At 38.5% G+C, this 9,351-nt stretch overlaps 1 long non-coding RNA gene across 1 annotated transcript; it reads right to left on the bottom strand.

Moving 5' to 3' along the window:
* Positions 1-7,864: 7,864 nt before the first annotated feature.
* Positions 7,865-9,140, bottom strand: LOC129481344 (uncharacterized). Its single transcript, XR_008657361.1, has 3 exons — positions 9,013-9,140; positions 8,356-8,487; positions 7,865-8,097 (listed from the first exon to the last, which is right to left on the bottom strand). It is a non-coding gene; the product is annotated as an uncharacterized lncRNA (long non-coding RNA).
* Between the last annotated feature and the right edge of the window lie 211 nt (positions 9,141-9,351).

Here is a 9,351-nt window from a genome sequence, read left to right as displayed (position 1 = left end):
ATTAGGTATATCTCCTAATGCTGTCCCTCCCCACTCACCCACCCCACAACAGTCCCCGGAGGTGATGTTCCCCTTCCTGTGTCCATGAGTTCTCATTGTTCAATTCTCACCTATGAGTGAGAACATGTGGTGTTTGGTTTTTTGTCTTTGCGATAGTTTACTGAGAATGATGGTTTCCAGTTTCATCCGTGTCCCTACAAAGGACATGAACTCATCATTTTTTATGGCTGCATAGTATTCCATGGTGTATATGTGCCACAATTTCTTAATCCAGTCTATCATTATTGGACATTTGGGTTGGTTCCAAGTCTTTGCTATTGTGAATAGTGCCGCAATAAACATACGTGTGCATGTGTCTTTATAGCAGCATGATTTATAGTCCTTTGGGTATATACCCAGTAATGGGATGGCTGGGTCAAATGGTATTTCTAGTTCTAGATCCCTGAGGAATCGCCACACTGACTTCCACAATGGTTGAACTAGTTTACAGTCCCACCAACAGTGTAAAAGTGTTCCTATTTCTCCACATCCTCTCCAGCACCTGTTGTTTCCTGACTTTTTAATCATGGCCATTCTAACTGGTGTGAGATGGTATCTCATTGTGGTTTTGATTTGCATTTCTCTGATGGCCAGTGATGATGAGCATTTTTGCATGTGTTTTTTTGGCTGCATAAATGTCTTCTTTTGAGAAGTGTCTGTTCATGTCCTTCACCCACTTTTTGATGGGGTTGTTTGTTTTTTTCTTGTAAATTTGTTTGAGTTCATTGTAGATGCTGGATATTAGCCCTTTGTCAGGTGAGTAGGTTGCAAAAATTTTCTCCCATTCTGTAGGTTGCCTGCTCACTCTGATGGTAGTTTCTTTTGCTGTGCAGAAGCTCTTTAGTTTAATTAGATCCCATTTGTCAATTTTGGCTTTTGTTGCCATTGCTTTTGGTGTTTTAGACATGAAGTCCTTGCCCATGCCTATGTCCTGAATGGTATTGCCTAGGTTTTCTTCTAGGGTTTTTATGGTTTTAGGTCTAACATTTAAGTCTTTAATCCATCTTGAATTAATTTTTGTATAAGGTGTAAGGAAGGGATCCAGTTTCAGCTTTCTACATATGGCTAGCCAGTTTTCCCAGCACCATTTATTAAATAGGGAATTCTTTCCCCATTTCTTGTTTTTGTCAGGTTTGTCAAAGATCAGATAGTTGTAGATATGTGGCATTATTTCTGAGGGCTCTGTTCTGTTCCATTGATCTATGTCTCTGTTGTGGTACCAGTACCATGCTGTTTTGGTTACCGTAGCCTTGTAGTATAGTTTGAAGTCAGGTAGTGTGATACCTCCAGCTTTGTTGTTTTGGCTTAGGATTGACTTGGCGATGCGGGCTCTTTTTTGGTTCCATATGACCGACCTTTAAAGTAGTTTTTTCCAATTCTGTGAAGAAAGTCATTGGTAGCTGGATGGGGATGGCATTGAATCTGTAAATTACCTTTGGCAGTATGGCCATTTTCACGATATTGATTCTTCGAGCCCAGGAGCATGGAATGTTCTTCCATTTGTTTGTATCCTCTTTTATTTCATTGAGCAGTGGTTTGTAGTTCTCCTTGAAGAGGTCCTTCACATCCCTTGTAAGTTGGATTCCTAGGTATTTTATTCTCTTTGAAGCAATTGTGAATGGGAGTTCACTCATGATTTGGCTCTCTGTTTGTCTGTGATTGGTGTACAAGAATGCTTGTGATTTTTGTACATTGATTTTGTATCCTGAGACTTTGCTGAAGTTGCTAATCAGCTTAAGGAGATTTTGGGCTGAGACAATGGGGTTTTCTAGATATACAATCATGTCATCTGCAAACAGGGACAATTTGACTTCCTCTTTTCCTAATTGAATACCCTTTATTTCCTTCTCCTGCCTGATTGCCGTGGCCAGAACTTCCAGCACTGTGTTGAATAGGAGTGGTGAGAGAGGGCATCCCTGTCTTGTGCCAGTTTTCAAAGGGAATGCTTCCAGTTTTTGCCCATTCAGTATGATATTGGCTGTGGGTTTGTCATAGATAGCTCTTATTATTTTGAGATACATCCCATCAATACCTAATTTATTGAGAGTTTTTAGCATGAAGGGTTGTTGAACTTTATCAAAGGCCTTTTCTGCATCTATTGAGATAATCATGTGGTTTTTGTCTTTGGTTCTGTTTATATGCTGGATTACATTTATTGATTTGCGTATGTTGAACCAGCCTTGCATCCCAGGGATGAAGCCCACTTGATCATGGTGTATAAGCTTTTTGATGTGCTGCTGGATTCGGTTTGCCAGTATTTTATTGATGATTTTTGCATCAATGTTCATCAAGGATATTGGTCTGAAATTCTCTTTTTTGGTTGTGTCTCTTCCAGGCTTTGGTATCAGGACGATGCTGGCCTCCTAAAATGTATTAGGGAGGATTCCCTCTTTTTCTATTGATTGGAATAGTTTCAGAAGGAATGGTACCAGTTCCTCCTTGTACCTCTGGTAGAATTCGACTGTGAATCCATCAGGTCCTGGACTCTTTTTGGTTGGTAAGCTATTGATTATTGCCACAATTTCAGAGCCTGTTATTGGTCTATTCAGAGATTCAACTTCTTCCTGGTTTAGTCTTGGGAGGGTGTATGTGTCGAGGAATTTATCCATTTCTTCTAGATTTTCTAGTTTATTTGCATAGAGGTGTTTGTAGTATTCTCTGATGGTAGATTGTATTTCTGTGGGATCAGTGGTGATATCCCCTTTTTCATTTTTTATTGCATCTATTTGATTCTTCTCTCTTTTCTTCTTTCTTAGTCTTGCTAGCGGTCTATCAATTTTGTTGATCTTTTCAGAAAACCAGCTCCTGGATTCATTAATTTTTTGAAGGGTTTTTTGTGTCTCTATTTCCTTCAGTTCTGCTCTGATTTTAATTATTTCTAGCCTTCTGCTAACTTTTGAATGCGTTTGCTCTTGCTTTTCTAGTTCTTTTAATTGTGATATTAGGGTGTCAATTTTGGATCTTTCCTGCTTTCTCTTGTGGGCATTTAGTGCTATAAATTTCCCTCTACACACTGCTTTGAATGTGTCCCAGAGATTCTGGTATGTCGTGTCTTTGTTCTCGTTGGTTTCAGAGAACATCTTTATTTCTGTCTTCATTTCATTATGAACCCAGTAGTCATTCAGGAGCAGGTTGTTCAGTTTCCATGTAGTTGAGTGGTTTTGAGTGAGTTTCATAATCCTGAGTTCTAGTTTGATTGCACTGTGGTCTGAGAGACAGTTTGTTATAATTTCTGTTCTTTTACATTTGCTGAGGAGAGCTTTACTTCCAACTATGTGGTCAATTTTGGAATAGGTGTGGTGTGGTGCTGAAAAAAATGTATATTCTGTTGATTTGGGGTGGAGAGTTCTGTAGATGTCTATTAGGTCCACTTTGTGCAGAGCTGAGTTCAATTCCTGGATAGCCTTGTTAACTTTCTGTCTCGTTGATCTGTCTAATGTTGACAGTGGGGTGTTAAAATCTCCCATTATTATTGTGTGGGAGTTTAAGTCCCTTCGTAGGTCACTCAGGACTTGCTTTATGAATCTGGGTGCTCCTGTATTGGGTGCATATATATTTAGGATAGTTAGCTCTTCTTGTTGAATTGATCCCTTTACCATTATGTAATGGCCTTCTTTGTCTCTTTTGATCTTTGTTGGTTTAAAGTCTATTTTATCAGAGACTAGGATTGCAACCCCTGCCTTTTTTTGTTTTCCATTTGCTTGATAGATTTCCTCCATCCCTTTATTTTGAGTCTATGTGTGTCTCTGCACATGAGATGGGTTTCCTGAATACAGCACACTGATGGGTCTTGACTGCTTATCCAGTTTGCCAGTCTGTGTCTTTTAATTGGAGCATTTAGCCCATTTACCTTTAAAGTTAATATTGTTATGTGTGAATTTGATCCTGTCATTATGATGTTAATTGGTTATTTTGCTCATTAGTTGATGCAGTTTCTTCCTAGCCTTGATGGTCTTTACGTTGCCTTTCTTTTTTTAAAATTATTGTCATTTTCTCCTCTCATTCCCCTGCCCTTCTGAAATGTGTGGCATGGAATTGTTTCATTTTGTTTGTTTAATTACTGGTAGTGGGGTTTATTTTTTTCACTGAGTTTAAAAAATTTTGTTAATTATCTATTGCAGTTGGAAGATTCTGTGCCTATGTCAAGGTCACACTCCCTGGAATTTTAAAGAGAAGTTTTAAAGTAGGATGCTTTGGCTAGTATTTGCAGAAACATATATACTTTTTTTACATGATAAGCAAAACAATAGATATTTATTCTTCATCCCAAGGGGGAAAAAAACCCTTGGAGGAATAATTCAGAGGCAACATCCTTAACGAGTGCTCAGTAGACACGAGACTCATCCCAGTGAGCCACTGGTTCTGGCAGCTGTGTGACTTTGAACAGAGATACCTACAATCTTTCAATATTGTTTGTGCACCAACTGCATTCTCCACGTTGTATTACTGCAGATTTATTGATGAGTAAAACAAATTCCTACCCTCAAGGAGTTTGCAAGCAAAAGAGTGAAATAATGATGAAAGTACAGAATTCCACTGTCTTTTCCTGTGCTCAGAGATTACTTTCTTCATCTTTAAAATGAAAGGCTTGCCTAAATGACTGAATGATATTGCACCTCTAACCCTAATATTCGTTGATTCCCAAGGACAAGAATCAGAACTAACAAGGTATATAATGACAAAAGAATTTTCATTATGAGGAACTTATCAAGAAATCATAGAGCGGAGAGACTTGCACTAAAAACACTTAAAACGAATGGGAAGCCTGTCAGCATATTGTATGTCCATATTTTCCAAAAAGAGTTAAGTTTGTAAGCTACTGCATAGGACCATGGGAATTCTGGATGTCCTTGGACTGTGTCACATGTGGTTTCTTGGCAACTTAGATGAAGCAATTTTTTATTGCTTTGTCCATGCAATAAACGCAGATAAATTTTTCAGTTTAAAATTTACCAAGTCTGCTATTGTATCCCATAATTCTCAATGAAAGAAAATATTTACAGTTTTTTAACATGACAGGTAGAAAAATGATCAAAGGGATTTTCTTAAATTTCCTTCTAATTCATGGAAAAAAGAACACAGTCAGTGAGGGTCTTTGCTCCTGTTCCCCAATTTTCTTCGTCCAAATGGCTCAGCCTTGAATTCAGGAGGAGTGGTGCAGGATTTAATTGCTCCCACTTGTCTTCCATGTGCAAAACTGCAGCTAGAAGAGCAAATGATAAGTTGAGAATATTTAACACTCAGCAACAATACCAGGAACTTGTTCAAACTTTGTTTTTGAAGGTTCTTGACCTTCCAATGATTTATTTCTTACACACATGGTTTCATTAGAACTTCACTTGGAGAAGAACAGAAATAGCAAATAACAGCATCTTTCATCTGTAACCAGAACATTCCAAGCCTTTTCAAAAGTTGTTGCAGAAAGAACAAAGTATGAGCTACCTAGGCCTTGTTTATCTGAGTCTTGCATCCTACTCATATAAGTAACACAAAATTTTTTCAACAATGACTAAGAATGAGCTTATTATTTTTTAACATATATATAATTTATTCTTGATAATATTGCTAGTAGAAGCCTGGAAATAACTGAGATGCCAATAAACAGGAAAATTACTAATTATATCTATACAATGAAATCTGTGCAACTGATTTAAAATTAAGGATGCACCCTCTTATTTTTAGTGTGTATGTATAAATGGATATGTGGTATGTTGTCAAAGAAGGCTTAGAAGTTCAATTTAAAGAATACTGAAGATATCTGCTATTGTATAAGCAATGAAAATGGTATACAGATGTTCTAAAATAAAACAAACACACCCATACCCTGACCACTGAACTTTGGACCAGTATTGCTCTTCATTAGTATCCTAAAATGTATGGACATTTTATGGGTCATTGTTCCAAACCTGTCTTTAGAGCTATCTGGAGTAGCACAGAACCAACCTGTCTTTAGAGCTTCCTTGAGCAGAACAGAAAAGGGACTTTCAGAGCTTCAGGAGACAGTATTTCATCCAAGTGCAGCTTCCGGAAGTGAAATGTATTTAGAAGGTTTACTCTGCTATTGTAATTTCCCAAGTAGGCCCATGTGACTCGGCAAACCCTAGGCCTGAGCCGGGTTTGTTTGAAACGTCAGCCAAACTACCAGCACCTTACATCATGATATGGTCTGGCTCTGTGTTCCCATCCAAATCTCATATCAAATTGTAATTCCCAGTGTTGCAGGAGGGGCCCAGTGGGAGGTGATCAAATCATGGGCTAGACCTCCCCCTTGCTGTTCTTGTGTTGGAATTTTCCTTATATCTGCTTGTTTAAAAGTGTGTTTAAAAGCACCTTCCCCACACTTCCTGCCAGCCATATGAAGATGGGCTTGCTTCCCTTTCACCTTCTGCCATGATTGTAAGTTTCCTGAGGCCTCCCCAGAAACAGAAGCCTGTACAGCCTGCAGAACCATAAGCTGATTAAACCTCTTTTCTATATAAATTACCCAGTCTCCGGTATGTCTTTATAGCAATGTTGAGAACAGACTAACTCCATGAGCATCTCAAATGCCATCATCACAGGTAATATCTATTGAGCTCTCACTTCAGTGATTTCTAATAATGACTCCATGAGATAGGTGCTGTTACTGTCCTGTTTTTACAGGTGATATTTGCATAAAGTTGGTGACTTATTCTGGAGTCTCCAGCCAGAACTGAAATGTAGGCAGTCTGACTTTAGAGACCTTGCTATTCTTCACTCTCTTTTAGGCTCCCTCCAAGGCTCAGTTTCAGCCCAGGATGCAACACAAACTATGCAAAGATATAATAACTGTGGTTTAAAAAAAGCTAGATTCATATTGGCCCAGATCCTAGCCCCAGCACAATGTAGCAATATGGCAAATTGGCCCAGGAATGTAGTTTGGAAATGCCTCTCAAACTAGGTAGGATTATCTGGCTAATGTTGAATGATTTTATGCGGGGCTACTTTGAAATGTTCCACTAAAGCATTATTAAATGATGCCACACAGTCATATACTCTGGGGACCAAACAGCAATAGATACAGCTACCTGCAAACATCCACAAAGGCTTCAGGTTTACTTTTCCTGCCTCCTATCCACTAGCCAAATAAGTAATTCACTGCTTTTCACAACAGGCTCCTGCTCTTCTTGGCTCTCTACTGAGACTCATACCTATGCCTGTGTAAATGTGAGCCATCCTTCATGGCTCCAAAGCTAAGGAAGCTTTCTCAGTTTCCCTAGGTGAAGTGACAGTACCTTCTATATCATTGTGACATTTGTCATTCATCATCCTCCTCGTCTAAGATCCGTTTTATTCCTCCCTTATTTTTCTTAGCCATAGGAGTATGTTTTTGTTTGTTTGTTTGTTTTACCAAATTTTGTCTTTTGTACCAAACAATGTCTTACTCATAGTGTGAATTCAGTAAACATTTTTAAAATAAATAAATAAATAGGTAAAGAGTAAATGGATTGTGTTAGGGACCCATGACACAGGGCAATATAGGTTTAGCATTCCTAATCCAAAAATCTGAAATATGAAGTGCTCCAAGATACGAAATTTTTGAGCACCAAATGATAACACAAGTGGACAATTCCACACCTGATTTCATTTGATGGATCACAGTCAACATACAGTCAAAACTTTGTTTGATGCACAAAATTATTTAAAATATTTTATAAAATTACTTTCAGGCTATGTGTATAGGATACGTATGAAACATTAATGAATTTTGCATTTAGACTTGGGTCCCATCCCTAAGAGATCTCATTATGTCTATGCAAATATTCCAAAATCTGAAAAAATTCAAAACACTCCCGGTTCCAAGCATTTTGGTTAAGAGACACTTAACTCGTATCAGCAAATTTTCAGAAAGAGGTTAATGGGAGGAAATATTCATAAAGCAATTGAATAATTCGTCATTGCTTCTGTAGAGCAATGCAGTTCCCTGGAAAACACGAGGCTTAATGCAGCTTTGCCAGATGGATGTGAAACTCCTCCAGCTGATCCTTGTGGAAACCCATCCATCTCATGTCACTTAAGTGGGGATATATGGAAACGTGACTAATAAGACAAAAGGAAAACAAAGTTGCATGGAGTATTTGGGATAAAATAGCTTTCTTCACGTATAGATGTGTTTTTGTCATTGCACAAGGAATCTAACACTGACAAATAAGGTTCCTCCACCTGCCTCACTTTCTATTCCAATAGATAGTTGGCAGACTCTGTTTCCTATGAAAGGCATGGGTAAATGCTACTTAGGTAGCAGGTGGCGGAATACTTTACCTAACTATGATTTAAGGAGTATCACCATAGTTCTACCCATTCCTTGGGTTCCTTCATGTGGGAGATGCAGACTGGGCTATGTTTGGGACATTGGTCTCTGGGGTTCATTCATCACACTCCAGTATTTCAATCTCAGCTTCCTTTTCTGTACACTTGAACATTATGTAGCTGTAGATGAAAGATCTTTTGGCACTGGCATCATGAAAAGGTATGTATAGAAGATAATATAAACATGCATATGTACAATAGGGCTTGTCTCCTTCTCACCCCACCCACAACATGTGCTTCCTGATGTTCAGGTAACTGAAAGGTCAAACACTATGTCACTGACTGTTTATTAGCTTTTTATAGCAAGAAAAGAAAAGTGATGAGTGTGAATGTCATCAAGGTGGTATTGGGTAAGCTCATTGCAACAGTCCTGCTGCACCGAAAGAATTCTGCTCTAGGGGGGCCTCTGGGTTCACTTCTGCTCATATGGTGCTGAACTCCCACCAACTTTACTTCTGCTTTTCCAGGCTGACCATTCCCCTCCAGCTGACACATTATTTCAATAAACAGTGTTGACACTATTTCCACACCCCAGTTCCCATGGACATGGGAGATACCCTGTGTCTTCCCCTGATGAACTACTTTAAATAACCTCACCTTCACAGGCAAGAACACCAGCTTCTGCATACTGTGGAGTTCACCCACCGTAGATTGTCCAATTTCCTCCTGCTCTTTTGCCTCTTCAGGTAACGGAATCACACTCTTATTCTGAATTTCAACTCTTTTCCTCCCTTCCTTCATACGTTTCTCTAGAGCTGAAGTGAATCATTATTCTTTGTTTGCAAAGAAGCTTCCTTTTCCTTTATGGAGAGGTCTCAGAATCTCCTGCCTTTCATAAACTTTCCCAATTAAATAAAAGAGCAAATTCTCTTTTCCTCCTTGTTCTAGAAACCGATTTCCATATTATAAATAAGCACTCAGGTTAGAAATATATATGCAAAACTTCTATTCTAATTTATGCCTTTTCTATGACATCCATATTTC

Source organism: Symphalangus syndactylus, chromosome 4, assembly GCF_028878055.3.
Source record: "Symphalangus syndactylus isolate Jambi chromosome 4, NHGRI_mSymSyn1-v2.1_pri, whole genome shotgun sequence".
NCBI classification, from domain to species: Eukaryota; Metazoa; Chordata; class Mammalia; order Primates; family Hylobatidae; genus Symphalangus; species Symphalangus syndactylus.
The sequence above is the reverse complement of the archived record's forward strand: the minus strand, read 5'-3'. Positions and strand labels throughout refer to the sequence as shown.